Here is an 18,418-nt window from a genome sequence, read left to right as displayed (position 1 = left end):
AGTAATTTCGTAGCTTCATTGCATTCTCTACTATGGCATTGCAATGATGCAAGGTCTTCACTCTGACTCTGATACCAATTGTGAGTGCGCAAGTGCAGTGCGTGCGTGGAGAGGGAGAAGGAGAAGGAGAGAGAGAGAGAGAGAGAGAGAGAGAGAGAGAGAGAGAGAGAGATAGAGAGAGAGAGAGAGAGAGAGAGAGAGAGAGAGAGAGAGAACATAGAATGTGGATGGAGCAACTCAACCACAATGTGTGTGTGAGAGAGTCCCTTATTATGTATCTAGTAAAGAATAAGGTGGGTACAAGTGATGGGTGGTCGAGCACCTCTAGCGCATCCGATCGGAGTAAGAGGCACGCCACCTGTTGGGTATGCAGGCCCACTTGTCTGGTGTCTAGCTCGTGGGTACAAGCCCTATAGCATGCAAGTCACTTTTAGTGGTAAGTCAAGTCATGCATGACATTTTTGCCTTTATATGTAAGGTTAATATTACAATCAATTAATCAATCAAAAAGCGTGTTCTTTTGCTGTGTCGACTACTCTCTCTCTCTCTCTCTCTCTCTCTCTCTCTCTCTCTCTCTCTCTCTCTCTCGTTCAATTCTTTTTGCTACACGCTAGCCATGGCAACCCTTCGACTGCATCCTCCATAGACCTGCCTCAACAAATGGCATCATAGCTCAATCTGATCTTCATTTCAATGTTAGCGTCAGAGGGGTCTGATGTCAGTGGGGTGGAGTATGTTGAGAACGCGGTAGCTGAAAATTTTAGTGATTTGCCGGCTTCAACACCGTCGGAGGCTGTTGACAAGCCTCCTCATCCTGTCAAATCATGCCTTTTCAACAGATAGAGGTCGCTGCATGACTTACTTGGTGGTGGAAAAGCTACGGATACACTTTTATGGAAGGACAAGCTCATGGCAGGGGGAATACTGGCTGGAGCCACAATTGTGTACTTCATTTTGGAGCACTCTGGCTACACTCTGTTGGCAATCATTTCAAACCTTCTTCTCATGACCTTTGTCGTATTGTTTGTGTGGCCCAATGCTACTATCTTCTTGAACAGGCCTCCTCCCCCTTTGCCTAACCTTTATGTGTCTGAGGAGGTAGCCAACAGCCTTACCTTAGCTTTGCGAGTGGAAGTTAACCGATTTTTGGTGGTTGCACATGATATATCACTTGGAAAGGGCTTCAAGCAATTTGTGAAGGTCATGGGAGTGTTGTGGGGACTCTTGCGACTATGTGGGTATTATGCCTACACGTCTTGGTATGTATGCAAATATTTATCTTGTCCAAGGATTACGACATATCGAAGGTCCCAACAACAAAGATGGATTTGCTTCGAGATGAGTCTACATCGGCATGTTTGGTTTCCAAAGCCGATTGTCAACGTCGTTACCTATTTTGTCCTAGTTCTATGTCAATTTTTATACTGTTAGTTATCTTGTCAATTTTGTACGGGTTATAGACACTACCATGAAATAAAATGGTAAGACCGCCCTTGTTGTTTGGTCGAGTTCTGGTATGTCTCACACTGATGGTTGTTTGAGGGAAGTACACACACACACCTATGCTATAGTCAAGGGGGGGGCTTCTACTCATGGTTTCAGGTGAATGAACTCTGCCATGGTCTGTGTCAAGTCCATTGTCGTTTGGACTTGAGGGGGGGGTTTGTTGGGTATGCAAGCCCACTTGTCCGATGCTAGCTCGTGGGTACAAGCCCTATAGCATGCAAGTCACTTTTAGTGGTAAGTTAAGTCATGCATGGCATTTTTGCCTTTATATGTAAGGTTAATATTACAATCAATTAATCAATCAAAAAGCGTGTTCTTTTGCTGTGTCGACTACTCTCTCTCTCTCTCTCTCTCTCTCTCTCTCTCTCTCTCTCTCTCTCTCTCTCTCTCTCTCTCTCGTTCTATTCTTTCTGTTGCACGCTAGCCATGGCAACCCTTCGACTGCATACTCCATAGACTTGGGGGCTGTTGGGTATGCAAGCCCACTTGTCCGGTGTCTAGCTCGTGGGTACAAGCCCTATAGCATGCAAGTCACTTATAGTGGTAAGTTAAGTCATGCATGTCATTTTTGCCTTTATATGTAAGGTTAATATTACAATCAATTAATCAATCAAAAAGCGTGTTCTTTTGCTGTGTCGACTACTCTCTCTCTCTCTCTCTCTCTCTCTCTCTCTTTCAATTCTTTCTGTTGCACGCTAGCCATGGCAACCCTTCGACTGCATCCTCCGTAGACCTGCCTCAACACCACCTTTATCCCAACTCTCTCTCTCTCCCTCCCTTTCTATGTCCACTCTTCCTGTCCCTCTCCTCTTTCACTCTCTCTGTGAAGAAGATGCATCTTCTTCAAACTAACCGACTAAAATCAAAACCTAGACAAGCATTTTATTGGATAACTTTTGAAATGTGGATAAGGATACTATTCTTTACATATATATATTGGAATCCTAAGGTAGCTCCATACATTATCTGTGGGAAAAATAAAATAGATATGATGGAGAACACATGACACAATGTAAAAAACCCTTTTGCATATCAATAAAGATTAGTTATGGTGATATGGATAATAACTCATGGGTCTATTGGCACTTGCAAAACATGTCCATGGCTAACCAAATGTCCTTTTGTTCGGGTGGATGCAAATGAGAGTCCTCCTTCTATGGTTATTCCTGCAAGGATTTGATGTTGCAAATTTTTAGAGGATGCTGCATGACTTTGAATAAAACTTCATTTCACATATTATATTCAAAAAAATATGACATAATAGAGTTCTAAGTTAGGTGTTTTTAAGAACACCTTTTGCACAGTTGTGTTAAGTGTGTACTCATTTATGTGTGCTCAACGGAGTTTTACCAAACATCGAGCAAACTTTTCCAAGCAAACGAAATACTGAGCGAACCATACATCTAATCAAGGAAAAGATTGATTAAAAAACGTGATTTGCCCACTTTTTTACAAAAGGAAGATGGTGTATATAACACAATTTTACTTTATGATCATTTCTTCCATTGAAGAGATGTTGCGAGATCATGACATGAAACCCAATCATGAAGCTTGCTTTTTGGAGAGTAGAGACTACTTGTACTATTATATTTGTGTGCTAACATTGAAGAGATCCCTAGCATAATGACTTACAAGCCATCTCTCTAGAGATAGTAAAGATTGCAATATAGAATTCAATTTGCAAAAAAGTATATTCTAAATATATTTTACTTCAATTTTTAGTGAAATATAAACTAACAATAGAAAATTATAACTTTGATCTCACTTTTATATTTTCTGGATACACTTTGTTCTAACACTTAACGAAAGAAATGTGGACATGACCTAAAACCTTGCAACGTATTTGTGACAAATCATACTCCCAAATCATATAGTTTTTATTATTACAATATTATGTGAGAGAGATAAATATTGATAATTTGATCTGGCACTGTGTTTGAAATGCCCATAGATCCTAGAAAAGACCGTGGTATTGAGATGTCCTGAAAACCTTAAAAGTAAATATCCATAAATTTTATTATAAAGAAAAAAGCTTAAAAATAGCTTTGAGCTTATCTAAATTTTTATAGTTGTTAAAAATTTGACAATTTTGATCACCATTGCATCCGGAACGCCCCAAAACCTTAGAAACAATTGCCCATATGCCTCATTTTGACACCCAAAGATGGGGTTTCGAGACAAAAAAGGTCCCAAAACTACCCCAAAAGCCAAAGGGTCCCACACTAACGCGGGACCCTTTCAACCAATTTCCATATGGAATTTCACAATTTTGGCCACATGGTTGCGTCCAAGATGGCCAAAAACCCTGAGAACGAGTATTATGGAGGCAAAATTAGGGATTTCAACCATTCTGGACGCAACCATGTGGCCAAAATTGTGAAATTCCATCTGGAAACTGCTCGCGGGATCCTTTGAGGCACTTTCGAGACCTTTTGTCTCAAAACTCCACTTTTCAAGTGTCAATTCTCTCTCTAAAATTGGCCATTCTAGAGAGAGATATTGAAAATAGGAAAAAGGGCAAAACAATGCAAATGCGGCAAAAGAGGTTCATTAATGGCCTAGGTGTGCCAAAAGATTAATGACACCTTCAAAAGAGCCCAAGGAATTTCTTATGGATTCTGAATTTTTTTTATCGAATCAAGATGAAATCAGATGCGTTGAAAATGCATCCAAAAGTGAGCTTGAAGGTTGGCTAATAGAGGTAAAACTAGAGGCTAATGAGTGGGTTTGAGCTACACGTCACCAAGTAGAGCTCGAGGGGAGTGAAGACTGGGAACAAGGGCTAATAAGGGCACCCCTTCCACTTGAGTTCTCCGTAAGAAACCTCCACAAGCCTCAAAAGGAGCTCCATCTCACTCAAAAGGTGGCACTTTTGAATGCCCAGTTGCCCTATAGAGAGAAGACGGTGCATGAATGTTAATCCGTGGTCAGTTTCTCTCACATGCATGCTCCTCTCAAATCTTTCCTTCTCTACTCTCCTCTCCTCTCCTCTCGAGCTTGCATAGCCGTGGAAGCTCTACTACGTAGTATTATGTAAAACTATGTATCTATGCAGTGATTAAGTATATTTGGCTTCATATTTCTTCTTTGTTACATCATCTCATTCTTCACATGTCTATTGGCTCGACGAGTGTTGGAGATTCCTTGAGATTGAAAGTTCCTCCATCTTCAAAGAGCTTCTTTGTGTTGTTATGCGGCTGGATTAGGGAGCAATTAATTCAAGAAGAGCAAGGCTACAAAGCAAACAAGTTTTTTAATTACAAGTCTCTCCTATGAGAGAGTCTATTAATGCAATCCTTTTGGAGGGGGTAGTCTCCATAAACCCGGCCCTCTATTTGTGTCAAGTCTTCTCTCTCTCTTTTTATCAGTGCATGTGTGTAGGCAAATGACCTATAAATTGTAAATGCAAATTTTATGCAATTGTTACACATGGATTAATCTTACCAATTCATCTTATTTTCTCTAAAAATACAATATGACATTGGTATTAAAGCACATTTGTTCTTTCTTTCTTTCTTTCTCAAGAAAGAACAAACGTTAGGAAAGATTAAGCATACTCAAGATCCTCATAATCTGCATTCACAAAGAATTCTAGATCCACAAAGCATCAACACCATGGCTAATAGCATTTGAGAAGAGGAGAAAATGATTGTTAGTTCTAATCTTGATTTAAATCATGATGCAACAACTCCCGAAGAAGTTTGGAGTGTTAAATTTCTTGTCCAATGATTGCAAGAAGCTATGGCCATTCGTGCTTTGTAGATGGAATTAAAAACATAGTTACTGACCTGATTATACTGAAGAGACCTCTGAGAAGGAGAGAGATTCTCTTAAGAGACAAGGAAGAAGTCCTTCCTAGAAGGCAAATGGATCTCCAAAAAAATGGACAAACTCTCTAAAAAATAGAGAGAGAACTCTTGTGGCAAATGATGAAAATTATGAGCCTTCAAATGATGAGAATGTTCATCCATGATGAAGTTGCAAGAAGAGATCTCCTTCTCCCCATGAAGAAAAGAGAGATCACCAAGTCCCAATTTGCCTCCTCATGATGACTAGGGAGAAGAAAAGAAACCTCAAAAAAGAAGGAAGGAGAAAAGTTATCCATCTTCGTCTCCTTGTCTTCAAACTCATAGGATTATGAAGGTGAATCATCTCCGAGGCGACATTCTGAGAAGCATAAACATAGAGGAAATCACCATTCTCATGATGCTTGGAAAATAGTTTGCCACATGAAGAAGTTCAAAGAAAGAGGAAAACGCATAAACTTTCTCTCCTATGATGGAACTTTTGGCAACACGGATAAGGCTCTCAGTTTCATCTAGCAATTTGATGTTGCTTTTGGTGATGAAGAATCTATGGAATCTTCAAAGCTTCACCATGTGTCTATGTACCTCCAAAAAATAGCTCACCAATGGTGGACAAGTCTTCAATCCAAAGGAGAGGCTTCAGAAATGTAGAATTGCTAACATGAAGTAATGTCTTTCAAGGGAGGCCAAGGATGTTCTAATTGCATGGAGAATCCTTAAGCTGACTTAGGGATAAGTAGATTAAAAATTATGTTGACACATTTTGAGATCTTCATCTCAAATCTAATGTCTACAAAAGGATAGACTTCTCCAAGCAAAAGCAATAGTTTTGTGAGGGACTTTCAAAAGATATGCCAGTATATGCTAATGCTCAAAGACCAAGGAAAATCTACAAGCTATCCATCACACTATGGTAGGTTCCAAGATTAATTTCTAAGACGAGGAAAATAAGGAAAAAAATGTCCAATTAAGGCTCTCAAAGTAAGGGGAGAAAAACAATGTCTCCCCCAAGAACAATAAGTCAAAGGACAAGAAGGGCTCCCAAGGTAAGAATCAGCTCTCTTCTGAAGAGATGGAGCAATATCGCAAAGAGAATTGATGCTTCAAACATGGGAAGCAAGGTCATGCATATCATGCATGTCCTCAAAAGCATGCCAAGAAGATAGCTCCTCAAGTATCTCAAGTCCATGTTTGAGAGAGAAGGCTATCCAAAGGGAGCACCCCTATGCTATGCATGGAGAAGGTAGTGAGCATGATGCAGTAATCTTGCTTGACCCTGGCTCTACACACAATTTCATTTCTGTGGAGTTATCCATGAAGCTTGGAATTCATTTGCAAGGATACATTAAGGAAGATTTATTTATCTCTCTGCTCCAACATGAAGAAGTTTTGCTAGGAGCTCCATGGTTTGATTGTATGTCAGTATCTATCAAATTCCCAGACAAAGTTGTTCAAATTCATCATAAAGGAAGATATATGAGTCTCCAAGTAAATGAGAAAGGATAAATTATACCAATTGTATCTCATGATGCTTTTAACAACTCAACAAAGAGTTTTATTTTTGTTTACATGATTTAAGATTCTCCCAATGCTAACTCTCTCTCTACTAATGACGTTCATTCATCAAAAGAGGATTTAGATCTAAATTGTTTTCTTGATGAAAATTTTATTTTATAATAGATGAGAGACCAAGAGATTTTCCTCCTATAAGGGGAGGAGATGATCATATGATAGAGCTTCTACCTGGAAGCTCTCCTCCTAAGCCTCCCTATTGAGTCTCTCTACTCAACAAGAAAAAATCATGTTGCAAGTCAATGAACTTGTGAAAAAAGGTATTTTAAGACATAGATCTTCACTAATTTTCTCTCTTATTGTATTAGTACAAAAGAAGGATGGTTCATCCCGCATGAGTGTGGACTATCATGCACTAAATAGGATGAAAGTGAAGAGCCATTTTTTGATACCAAGGATAGAGAATCTATTTGATAAGCTACAAGGATCTAACTTTTCCACTTAGAATAGACCTTAAAAACGGCTACCATCAACTACGTATCATACCAAAAGATATTCACAAGACAATCTTTTGTACCACTTTTGGTCTGTATGAATATTTGGTTATGCCATTTAGCCTAACACATTCTCCAAAAACATTCAATAGAATGGTGGAATTGCAACATGGGACCTATACGAGAGTATTCTTTGATGTTATCATAGTCTACTCTTAGTCATTAGGAGAGCACATGAAGCACCTCAAAGCAATCTTTCAAGCTTTGAGAGATAACAATATTTACATCAATCATTAGAAGATTGAATTCTTCCCAGAAGAGATTCGATACTTAGGTCATATTTTCTCAAAGTATGGAATCCATATGTATCCTCAAAACAATGATGTAATAAAAATTTGGGCTAAACCAAAGCATCTACATGAGCTAAGAAGGTTTATAGGCATGTGCTCCTACTATAGAAGGTTCATTGAGAAGTTTCTTTCATAGAAAATCCACTCCATGACTTAACCAAGAAACATGTTAACTATCTATGGAGTTCTAAGGAGCAACATGCTTTCTCTATGCTCAATGAAAAACTCACATCTCAACCTGTGCTAGTGTTACCCAACCTCTCAAAGCCATTTGAGGTTCATTGTGATGTTTGTGATGGGTTTGATTGTCTTGGACTAGTTCTTCTTCAAGAGAGACAATGTATTGCATTTGAGAGTTGTTGTTTGTACTTTGAAGAGGGTACCCTTGGCATATAAAAAAAAGAGCTTTTATCTATTTTACATGCCTTGGATACATGGAAGCACTATCATCTTGGGACTCGTTCATCATTCAAACTATCAAGTACTTCATGATACAAACCAAGCTAAATGATAAATAAATGAGGTTTGCAAATATTCTTTCGCGGTTTAATTTATATATTACTCACATCTTAAGGAATCACAATGAAGTAGCTGATCTGCACTGTCACAAAGATCACATGCTAATGTTTGTCTATAGCTTCTCTCAATGATTTCACATCTATGACATGTGAATATACTATTGATTTAGATTTTAAAGATGTCATGTCAGCCATAGCATTATAGAAGATAGAGAACCGCATACATTATAAGATGGGTATCTTCTCTATGGATCAAGGCTATGTGCTACTCAGTTTTGAAGGGAGAAGGTTATATTTGAATCACATGCTCCACCTTATGCTAGGAATTGTGGAATTAAAGCTACAATGAATGCAATTGAGACATACTTTTATTGGCCCACAATAAAGAAATACATTCAAGAATATATGTCTCAACATCTTACATGCCAAAAGATAAAGTATGATAGACAAAAGCAACCTAGTTTATTACAACCACTCCCTGTTCCTAATTCTCCATGGGAAAGTATAGCTATGGATTTTATCTTTGGGCTTCCCCAATCAATTTATGGGAATACAAGAATATGGATGATAGTTAGGAAACAAGCTCATTTTATACCTATTAAGAAGACTATCAAGGCACATCACATGGCAACTCTCTTCATTTAATATCATAGTTTACCAACTTCAAGTGTTTTAGATAGAGATCCTAGAATGACTGCTAGTTTTTGGTGGTGAGGATTATTTGAGAATTTGGGTATAAATTTGAATTTCTCTTTGGTCTTCCAACCTCAACAGACGGATGGCAAAAGTGAATTGTGAATTCCATAGTACTTGATAAATTAAAAGCATATGTAACGGAAGTAGGTCAATGTAACCAATGGGAAAAGTATTTACCTCTTGTTGAGTATGCGTACAATGACAACGTCCATATTCTAGATGCAATAAAAGAATCCCTTTTATCTTGAAAGTGCCTGGGAAGATCTTTGTAGTGAATGAATACATTCATAATTTACACAATAATGCTTTCACTAAGATAAAAAAAAGTATATCCATTGCACATCAAAAGAAAAAGACAAGCATGGAAGAACTCTTCAAATCAAAGAAGGTGACTCGGTACTCTTAAAATTTCCCAAAGATCATCCAAGGCATACAACGAACAAAATTTAGCAAGGAGAGTTAATAAGGCATTGATAGTATTATGCTAAATTGACACACATATATTATAGTACATTTTAAGGCCAATAAATGAAAGGGAATTGAGTTGAAGCTACCTTCCCATTGAGAAATTCACAATGCATTCCATGTTAGCTTGCTTAAGGCTTACTAGGGTACACCACCAATAAAGCCTATAGTAAAAGATCCTCTACAATTTGAAGGTGATGAAGAGATACTTTCTAGCTAAGGAATTATCCTTTTGAAGATGATAGTTGGATGCAGGAACTTCAATTGAAAGATAACATGCCTCTTGTACATACTTACTATGATTTATGTCCATCAACTTAATGAAAACCCTTACATGTTTTAATGAAATTCCTAGAATTTTTTTCTTTCTTACTTTTGTCATTGCAACATTCTTCATTAATGTTTTAAAGTTTAAGTGTATGCACCCAAAAACGTTACATACTTCTATCTCCCATGTACCAATGACAATTAAACGTTAATGGACCTAGCTCCTTTCCTTTTGTATATGGCATAGTTAAGGACGACTATGATTTCAAGGGCAAGGTAATGTCTTTCTCTCTCTAGAATTGGCCATTCTAAAGAGAGATAGTGAAAATAGGAAAAAGGGTTGAACAATGCAAATGCGGCAAAAGAGGTGCATTAATGGCCTAGGTGTGCCAAAAGAGTAATGACATCTTCAAAAGGGCCCAAGGAATTCCTTATGGATGCCAAAAAGTTTTTATCCAAAGAAGATGGAATTAGATGGGTTGAAAATGCATCCAAAAATGAGCTTGAAGGCTGGCTGATAGAGGTAAAAATAGAGTCTAATGAGTGGGTTTGAGCTACAAGTCACCAAGTAGATCTGGAGGGGAGCGAAGAGTGGAAAAAAGGGCAAGTATGGGCACCCTCCCACATGAGTGCTTCACGAGCGACCTCCATAGCCTCAAAAGGAGCTCCAATTCACTCAAAAGGTTGCACTTTTGCATGCCTAGTTGCCCTATAGAGAGAGAGAGAGGGAGGTGCATACAAGATAATTTTTGGTCACTTTCTCTTGCATGCAGGCTCCTGCTAGGGCTCTTCTTCTCTAGTGTCATCTCCTTTCAAGCTTCCATAGCGATGGAAGCTCTACTTTGCAACATTATGCAAAACTATATATTTATGTAGTGACTAAGTATAAATGCTACATATTTCTTCCTTCTTTACACTATCCCATTATCCGCATGTCTCAGTATTAGTGAGTGTTTGAGGCCTTGAGATTGAGAGTTCTAGAATCTCCAAAGAGTTTCTTTTCTACTATTATGATGTTGAATTAGGGAGCAACTAATCTCCTTATTCTCAGAAGAGCAAGGCTACAAAGCAGACAAGTGTATTGATTACAAGCTCTCTTGTGAGAGAATCTATTTTTTGAAAGGGGATCAGCTCCATAAATTCGGACCTCTATCTGTGTAAGTCTTCTCTCTTTCTTTCTATCAATGCATGTGTGTAAGCAAATGATGTATGGATTTTAAATGAAAATTTTATGCATTTGTTACACATGAATTAATCTCACCAATTAATCTTGTTTTTGGAATAAATACAATAATCTAAGAGCTAATAATTGAGCTAGGATTTAATACAGATGGTAGATATTGGCGTAGTGTTTGAGAAAGTTGTGTCTCCGCTTAGCATTGAGCATGTTAGAAATTCAAGATAGCCGACTTAGAGGGGATTGAAAAGGAAGAATATTGCTTGGATTGACTCAAAGGGATTAAGGTTTTTCTAGGATACATGATTTGGCCATGGATATAGTACTGGAATTGGGGATAATGAAGGACTTGAAGAGGTTTCAGTGTTTCATTTGTGGGCATTACAAGAGAGGCCACCCAATGTTAAGGGAACTTGGTCTTTGAGCTTTGGGCCAAATTTGTGGGGCCCAATATTTGGGCTATGCACAATTTTAAAACTCAAGGTATTTGGTCTTTGGGACCAAGTGATGGTCGCCCAACTTTGACCACTCTATTGGGCACACATTAATAAAATTGAGGATAAGCAATGTACACTGAGTAATGTAAAAAACAAAGAGTAACATGTGGTAGCAGAGAAGGTAGCATGAGGATATTGTTGAGCTCACTCGGCCACTACAAGGGTTGGATGGCATGGCCACAAAAGTGAGAAAGGACCTACGTGCTTGGGCAAAATATTTTTGGCACCAAAAGCATCGAATTTTGCACAATTGAACATATGAATTACCACATCATTAAGATTGTTCTCCATGCAAGGAGGTTTTTAAAAGAAAAAGCCAAGTCGGTTTCTTTTAGATAGCACCCATGGAGCTATAAAAAGGGGCTTCCAAGCCAAGTGTATCGAATGAGAGCAAGGACTCAGAGATAAGGGAAGTGATTAAAAGAGGGAGAACTCAAACTCTTAGGAATTCAATAGGGCTCTTCTCTTGAATTCATGTAGCTAGAGGCCTTTGCATGTGTTTGGCTAAAGTGTTAAATGGTGTCCCTAACTCCACTCTAATCTTATTGCAATCTCATACATTAATTTCCATATACAAGGGACATAGTAGACCTATTCAGGAAAAGAAGGTAGCAAGAGCTGGTTAGGCTTTTAAAGAAAAATGTCAATGTGCACTTCAATTCAATACTCACTCTCATATGATAATCAAATCATTAAAAGCTAGCCTAAGATTGTGAGATAGTCTCAAGAAATTTACTTGATAAATGATCTCCAATCACAATTACAACTAGTAAGATGGTAAATTGTTACCATATACATGTGGTAGTGATGTGTGTGAACACACTAGGACCGCCGGGGCATTTTTTCCCTCTTTAGGAGGTTTTTTCTCCCGAGCATTGTATAAACGCCCATCACTCTAGGGCTATCTATCTTTCCATTGCATACTAAGTAACACACTCTCTATTGTGTGCCTTGAGCTTCCTTCCTCTTCTCCAACCTGTGTGCGTTTCTCTGCAACCCTAATTCCAACAATTGGTATCAGAGCAAGTTGCGTCCTCTCGGGCTTAGTTGCCAACTGCTCTAGCACACGCCTGCTCACTTTCTTCGATTTCAATGAGCTTTGGCAAGCGTTCGCAGGTTGACAAAAATTTCAGGTGAGCTCGTAGAGCTCAGTCTGCTCAGATTTTTGATTCGGGCTCATTTCGGCCTCCGTTTCCACTACAGGCAGTACTGCACAGGCTATTTCGTCGTTTTGTGAAAAATTTCTGTCAGTGTCGTTTTTTGCATAACATGTGCCTCATAGTCTTCTACGGTTTGTGCCATATAGCATGTGTTGTTCCCGTTCCGTTTATCCTATTTTCGAGCAGTTTTCACATCAGGTGCAACATTTACCATGGCTGACAACAACACAGATGTGCTCAAGATGTTTGCTGCTGAGGACAGGTTGGATGGGGATAACTACCCTATGTGGGCTTATATGATGCAACATGTTCTTGTGTCAAAGGGCGTCTGGAACATTGTGCAGGGCATTGATGTACGTCCTAGTTATGAGGATGTAGGCGATGTTGAGGATGTTGCAGGTCTTGCTGCAAGGATTGCTGCTATTAGAGTTGTTTTGCCTACGTCAGAACAAGCTCGTTGGGATGTAAAGGATGCGCATGCTCATGCATTGATTGCGTTTTCCGTGAAGTGCACCATTGTTCCTCACATTCATTCAACAAAATTTGCAAAACAGGCTTGGGATATTCTAGCAGGTCTTTATGCAAGCCACAATGAGGCTAAAATTACTTTGCTGCGTAAAGAGCTGGAGTCGAAGATTATGTGTGAGGAAGATGATATGGACACTTTCCTTGCTGGTGTCAAGGATATCAATGAGCAACTTATTTCTGCAGGTGAAGTCATTTCAGACAGTTCCCTTGTGCAGACTGTTCTTGATGCCTTACCAGATTCCTACCAGACTTTTGCTAGTACTTGGAGACTTATGACCCAAGGAAATCCAGAAGTTGTCAAGTTTGATGCATTATGCACATTACTGTTGCAAGAGTCACTTTCCAGAAAAAACAGAACTAGACAATGCGCAGTTGAACAGGCTTTTATTGCTTCTCAAAGAAAGGGTGGTAACAACAATGCAACCACTTCTTATGGTTCAACTGCGAGTGGCAAAACTTCTATTCCTAATGCTTCTACTGGCAGCACTTTGTCTGGCAATTCTGGTGATAAGGGAAAAAAGAAGATGCGTTGCCATTATTGTAAAGCTAACGATCACTTGATCAAGCAGTGTCCTAAGTTGAAGGCCAAAGAGGCTAAGAAGAAAGAGGGTGGTTCCACTACAAATGCTGGTTCCACTACAAATGCAGCCATTGTTGAGTCTTCTGTGAAAGGAAACTGTGTTGCTGAGGTTGATGCAGAATGGGCTTTTAGCGCAGAGTGCACTTACAATCCTGCTGTCCATGATGCATGCTTGTCAATTGCTGCAGATTCACATGTGTGGTATTTCGACAGTGGTGCTACAAAGCATATTACCTCACATCGTGAATTATTTACCTCTCTCGAGTCTGTTCCCCATGGGAATTTAGTCACTTGTGCCAACAATGCCTCTTATCCGGTTCAGGGACTTGGAAAGATTGTGCTTATTGCTGCAAATGGCAGTTCCTTCACACTTGTTGATGCACTTTATGTATCTGGGATCAAGAAGAATCTCTTGTCTGTATCCGCACTCACTAAACTTGGACTTGTAGTCAAATTTGTGGATGACAGATGTACAGTTCATGATCTCAGTTTTGGTGATGAAATTGTTGCATCTGGCCTTTGTGTCGTGGGTTGTATAAGCTCACTTTGTATGACAAGTAGGGATAAAATTTTGCAAATGCTGTTGCAGATCCAAGGGCCATTTTAGTTGCAAAACTTTGGCATGCACGTTTTGGTCATCTGAATTTTTCCAATTTGCTGCGTTTGCAGAAATCTGATATGGTTGCTTCTTTGCCACCTCTTGAAGCACCTATCAAACATGTTTGTGAAGGTTGTATTTTGGGTAAGATGCAGCGTTCTAAGTTTCCAAAGGATGGTTCAGTTCAGGCCACATGCAGGTTGCAACTTGTACATAGTGATGTCTGTGGGCCCATGCAAACTCTGTCCTTGGGCAATTACCTTTACTTTGTGACTTTCATTGATGATTACTCCAGCCATGCATGGATATTTCCGCTTAAAGCGAAGTCCAAAGTTTTTATGTGCTTCAAACAATTTCTTGTTATGGCTGAAAATGTCTCGAAATGTACTATGGGCACCCTCCGTTCCGATCGAGGGGGGGAGTATATGTCTCATGAATTCAATGCATTTATGGCTAGTTGTGGGATAAAACACCAATGTACAGTGCCTTATACACCTAAGCAAAATGGTGTTGCTGCGAGGAAAAACAGGTCACTGACAGAAATGGCACGATGTATGGTCAAAAGTCAAGCTTTGCCGCATTCTTTTTGGCTTGAGGCCATCATGTGTGCCACTTATGTACTTAACAGGTGTCCTACGAAAGATTTGCAGTCTATTACTCCATATGAAGCATGGCATGATAGAAAGCCTTTTATTGAGCACATGCCTGTTTTTGGTTGTTTGGCATATGCTTTGGTGCCACAAACACAGTGCAGAAAATTGGATGATAAGGCTGTCAAATGTATTTTTGTTGGTTATAGTGCTGAAAGCAAAGGTTACAGGTTATGTCATCCGCAAACAAAGCTATTCTGGTTTCACGGGATGTAGTGTTTGTGGAAGATACTGTTCAGCCCTTGTTGTCATGTACTAGAGACAGTAATGTAAGCTCACATGACATTTATGACACTTTGTTGCCTCTTTTCAGTGGTAGAAATACGAATGTAAGTTCCAATGAGGCAAATGTACAGCCTATGGGGGTTTCTGAAAATGTTATAGATCAGCCTATTACTGATGCAAATGTACATGATGTACTTGATGAGGAAAGGGCTGAAAATAAGCAGGCTAGAGGTATGTCAAAATGGCTGGTGCACACTTTGCATGACAGTAAATTGGATGCACCTTTGTCTAGTTGTACTTGTTCAGGCTCTCGCCATGCATCTTATGCATCAGATTGTTATGCTTTGGCTGTGTCTAGCTTACATGATGTTGAGGAGCCTCTGTCTTTTGATGAAGCACACAATTCAGAAAATTGGATGGCTGCCATGCAATTAGGATATGGTGCACTTATAGAAAATGACACATGGACTTTATGTGACTTGCCTCCTGGCAAAAAGGCCATTGGTACGAAGTGGGTTTACAAGTTGAAACGCAAGCCGGATGGTGAGATCGATCGCATAAGGCTCGACTTGTTGCAAAGGGTTATGCACAGCAAAAAGGCATAGATTATGAAAAGACTTTTGCTCCCACTTGTCGTATGACTACTATGCTAGAATAATGTGGTGGGATTGTGGCCAAAAAGTGATTGAAAAACGCCCGATCGGTGCGCGGTAGTCGAAAGTTTATGGCCGGTGGCCGAATTTCAATTGGACTTGTCTACCTAAGGATGGCCACATATGGGCACATGGGAGAGTTTTGGGCACATATGGGCACATGGGAGAGTTCTACTTGAACTTTTCTACATAAGGGTAGCTACACACGAGTGTCTCTCATGAGAGAGGGCAACCCATTTTGGCCTATGAAAGGAGGCCTCTTCTTCACACGAAACAAATTGAAGGTGGTAAAGTGGTGAAGTGTGTGAGTTGGTCTAAGAGAGTGAAACAAGGTGGGAGTTTCATTAAGGGTTGCTAAACCCTTTGTAATCTACTTCTAGATTGAAGTGCAAAGCCATTTAGTGGTTGCTTTCCTATGGATATATCTCACACTTGGGTGAACCACGTATATCATGTGCTCTCTCTCTCTCTCTCTTCTTCTCAAGTGTGTGTGTGTTAATAAAAAGAGAAAAATGGTACAACCTTTCTATTACCCAAGTGTGGTAGATTGGTTATGGCATTTCAGTCTTGAATAACAAGTCTTGAGTTCAACTCTCGTCGGTTAGATTTTTGAGGTCTCTTGGGATAGTTTCCCACAACGTTAAAAATTCTCTTCTTCTTCTTCTTCTTTTCTCTCTCTCTCTCTCTCTCTCTCTCTCTCTCTCTATCATAACTTCTTGATCCTAACTCTGATTTGGGCAATCTATAGCTTCAATCAAAGAGCACAACGCCCTCTATACATTGTTGTAAAGACATAAATGTTCATAGTTATGGAAGACATCAGTTCACTCTTTTGATCATAACTTCTTTATCCAAACTCCGATTTGGGTGATCTATAGCCTCAATCGAAGAGCAGAATACCCTCTATACATTGGTATAAAGACAAAAATTTTCAGAGTTATGGAAGGCATTTCTAAAACAATATTTTTGAAGTGAACAGGTTTACAAAATTTGACTCTCATCTCTTATTTTACAATGTCTTCCGGCTCTCGCAAGGGTTCTTCTTCTTCAACAAGGTCCATACCATTGTAGAGAATGATCCAAAATCTCCTAAGTGTGGAGATATCAACACAACCATTCAACCAACAACATTAAAAACCATGATTGTGGCATACTTGGTATCATTGCAAGAGATCGTAAACAAACAAGGTAAAGACTTACGAGCACTTGCAATGAAGAATGGCACGCTAAGGGTACTTGTGGTTGAAAATGAGAATCTCAAGAGGACACTTGAGATGTAAACAACACGTTTGATGCAACTCTCAAGAGGACACTTGAGATGCAAACAACACGTTTGATGCAACTTGAAGTTGAAGTCAAGGAATGTAAATGCTCTCTTGCGGACTTGAATGCTTTGAAGGAGCGCATGAGCAAAGTAGAGCATGGCCATGTATTGAAAGAGGATAAATTTGATACCATGAGCCGAGATGTATGCGACATGAAAATTGTATGCACAAACAAGTCTTGGGATGATGTATGTGGTAGCAATGTGGTTCCTAATTCCTCCCTCATGCAAGCTATGGCTCAAACAAAGAATGTTGAGAATGTGGATGTGGAGGAGTTGAAGGAACGGGAGCGAATTCCAAGAATATTGTTATCTGTGGAATTCCTAAAGAGTTGATGAACTAACAAGCAAAGCCAATGTTGTACTTTTTGTTGAAACTTGGGAGCATGATACACAAAGGATAAATGGCTTGGAGGATTATAATGTACATTCATTGATGTGGTCATTGAATCTCAAGCAACGAAGAGGGCAAGGAGGGGTAGCATGTATGTTTAAGAAAGGATTGGAAGATTATGTATCAATTGTGAAAGATGACAAGTACAAACGTTATGTATGGCTGAAATAAAAGAGCACCCATTTTTGTAGCCGGTTGCTACATTCCTTATCATAATTCCCCCTTTTATGCTTGCGTAGATAGAGATCATCCATTTTTTGATTTACAAGAGAAAATTCCTTATTTAAAAGGCCAAGGTGATGTTATTGTATTTGGAAATATGAATGATCCACAAAAACATTGCAATATGATACTCAACAATTTGATATGCCATACATTTCAAGGGAGTTGGAGGAAGTTCACTGGTATGATCGTATTTGAATGGATAAACTTCCTCCAACTCCCTTGAAATGTATGGCATATCAAATTGTTGAGTATCATGTTGCAATGTTTTTGTGTGAGCATTCATATCCCCAAATACAATAATGTCAACTTCGCCTTTGAAATAAGCAATGTCCTCTTCTAAATAAAAAAATGGATGATCTCTTTCCATGCAAGCATAAAAGGGGGAATCATGATGAGGAATGTAGCAACCGACTATAAAAATGGGTGCTCTTTTTGGTGTGACAATTTTCACCCATACATAATGTTTGTACTTGTCATCTTGCACAAATGATACAAAATCTTCCAATCGTTTCTTAACCATACATGCTACCCCTCCTTGCCATCTTCGTTGCTTGAGATTCTTTGACCACATCAAAGAATGTACATTGTAATCCTTCAAGCCGTTAATCCTTTGTGTATCATGCTCCCAAGTTTCAACAAGAAGTACAACATCGAATTTGCTTGTTAGTTCATCAATGCCAACCCCCACATTCCATGGATATCCATTGCAATTTCAAAAGCATATTTTCAATTGTAGCTCGGCTATTGAAATCAGGGTTGCAGGAAAACACACACAGCTTGGAGAAGATGAAGG

The 18,418-nt window shown here is 39.2% G+C and overlaps 1 pseudogene; it reads left to right on the top strand.

Annotated features, from left to right (window-relative positions):
* The first annotated feature begins 693 nt into the window (after positions 1-693).
* LOC147463588 (reticulon-like protein B2) lies at positions 694-1,477 on the top strand (annotated as a pseudogene).
* Positions 1,478-18,418: the final 16,941 nt, after the last annotated feature.

This window comes from Adiantum capillus-veneris, chromosome 2, assembly GCF_014529385.1.
Source record: "Adiantum capillus-veneris isolate H3 chromosome 2, ASM1452938v2, whole genome shotgun sequence".
NCBI lineage: Eukaryota > Viridiplantae > Streptophyta > Polypodiopsida > Polypodiales > Pteridaceae > Adiantum > Adiantum capillus-veneris.
Note: the sequence above shows the minus strand (reverse complement) of the source record. Positions and strands in the feature narration are given on the sequence as shown.